General features: G+C 45.3%; 1 non-coding gene across 1 annotated transcript; it reads right to left on the bottom strand.

Annotated features, from left to right (window-relative positions):
- Nucleotides 1-1322: 1322 nt before the first annotated feature.
- LOC111751012 (5S ribosomal RNA) lies at nucleotides 1323-1441 on the bottom strand. The gene has a single exon (XR_002786083.1). It is a non-coding gene; the product is annotated as a 5S ribosomal RNA (ribosomal RNA).
- Nucleotides 1442-2353: the final 912 nt, after the last annotated feature.

Raw genomic sequence — 2353 nt, 5'->3', positions numbered from 1 at the left:
TTTCTCCTCCTCCCTGCCCCAGCACTAGGCTAGTAAAGCAGCACTAAGGGATTCTCTCCCCACCCACACAAGGGGTCACCATAAGTCGGAATTGACTTGATGGCAACTGGTTTGGGTTGGTTTTCCCGATCCTTAGTCATCGCCCTATCAACTCTTGAAGCTTACAGATAATCCCCATAGCAGCCATTTTGCTTGTCCACGTCACTGAGCCAGCAAAGATCCTACCACAATGCCACCACTACAGCTTTCCCCACAACAAAGTGTGCTGCCACCAGGAGCAGGTGGCAACGCTTCAACGATCCCACTGCCTGCCCTTCCACCAGCCACAGCCATTTCCTGTGGCCAGGGCTCTCCCCACATGGTCTAGAGCTCCATCTGTCTCCATTTTCCTGGGCAGTCATTCCTGATTTCACATCATTTACCCCTTCTGGATAACACTTTGACTGGGTAAGTAAATGTGATATCATTTTTTTTTATTTCACATCGTTTTTTCATGAGGCAATAGACCATACACCCAGATCTGGGTTCAGAAAATATAATCTTCAAAGGAAGACTCAACAAAAGATGTGAGCTCCGTATACTGCTGGTGACAATATCATCTACTACAACCTTCCTGGGGAGTAATTTGGCATCACCGATAGCTTAAAAATGGACATACCCTTTGACCCAGATATTCTTTGCCTAGAGATTTATCCTGAGGAAACCATCTGGTAATTGCTCAAGGATGTTGTCATGCATTAAATTGTGTCCCCCAAACCACAGGTAAATCATAACCCCTATACTTGTAGTTATAATCCCATTGGGGAATGGGTTTTCTTTGTTATGTTAATAAGGCCATATCAGTGAATATCAGTGTAGGGTATGTTTTAAGTCAATCTCTTTTGAGATATAAAAGAGCAGATTGAGCCAGGAAGCAAGCAGAGATGGGGGAGGATCCATGCCATGCCACAGAAAGGCGACCAAGGAACCAAGGAATAGAAGCTGAAAAGCAACAAGGACTTTCCTGCAGGGTCAACAGAGAAATCCTTCCCACAGAGCTGGTGCCCTGAATTTGGACTTCTAGCCTCTTACACCATGAGAAAATAAATCTGTTTGTTAAAGTCACCCACTTGTGGTATTTCTGTTACAGCAGCACTATGTAACTAAGACAGATGTTTATATAAGGATGCTGAGCACAATGCAGATCAAAAACAATAAAAATATCTAACAATAAGGGTTTAAAAACCAAGCCTGTTGCTGCTGAGTCGATTCCAACTCATAACGAACTGCTGACCTTCTGGTTAGCAGCCAAGCTCCTAATCACTGTGCACCAGGACTCTTAAAGCCTACAGCACTAGGTATTCCCAGGCAGTCTCCCATCTGAGTACTAACCAGGCCCAATCCTGCTTAGCTTCCGAGATCAGATGAGATTGGGCACATTCAGGGTGGTATGGCCGTAGACAACAAGGGATTAGTTAAATAAAATGATGATAAATTAATCAATTCAATAGTTATTTATTTCTGTTTACAATATTAAAAATACTCATTGCCATCAAGTCAATTCCTACTCATAGTAACCATATAGGACAGAGTAGAACTGTCCCATAGGACTTCCAAGGCTGTAACCTTTACAGACGGAAGCAGGCTGCCACATTTTTCTCCCATGGAGAAGCTGGTGGGTTTGAACCACTGAGCTTTTGCTTAGCAGCTGAGTACTTAACCACTGCACCACCCAGAGGTGCCCCAGAAGAAAGGCCTGGTGATCTACTTCCAAAAAATCAGCCATTGAAAACTTCATGGAGCACAGTTTCTACTCCGACACACATGGGGTCACCATGAGTCAGAATCGACCCAACAGCAACTGGTTATAGAAAGAGAAAGAGTGAAGAGGGGCAGGAGAAGTAGAATACTTTCAGGAAGAGGAGCAGCAAAGGCCCTGAGGTTGGCTGGAGCAGAGTAACAGTCCAGGAGCTGAAAGCAGGCCTGGGTGGCTACAGCTGAGCAACTGAGGAGAGACTGAGGCAGAGAGCGGGCAGGGTCTCTGCAGGCCAGGGGGAAGGTTTTGGTCTTTATCTTTAATCCAGTGGGAAGCTTTGAAACAGGAGAGAAAAATGAGCCACTCTGGCAATATGCAAGCACTACCCCTGGCCTGGTGTCTTTTTTCCGTCTGCTCTATGCTTCTAGCCAAGAGGTCTGAGATGAAGGCCAGGTGGAAACAGAGAAGCGGCAAGAGGTGAGACCTTGGAGCTGGCTAATATTTTACCTCTGGGGACTGCCTGGGAAAAAAAGTGTACAGTCTGGGCACAGGCAATGGCAAATTACACTGGCACAATGTTCAAAACTCTATTTTATCTCAAAACCTATAACCAATGCT

Source organism: Loxodonta africana, chromosome 3, assembly GCF_030014295.1.
Source record: "Loxodonta africana isolate mLoxAfr1 chromosome 3, mLoxAfr1.hap2, whole genome shotgun sequence".
Lineage (NCBI taxonomy): Eukaryota > Metazoa > Chordata > Mammalia > Proboscidea > Elephantidae > Loxodonta > Loxodonta africana.
The sequence above is the reverse complement of the archived record's forward strand: the minus strand, read 5'-3'. Positions and strand labels throughout refer to the sequence as shown.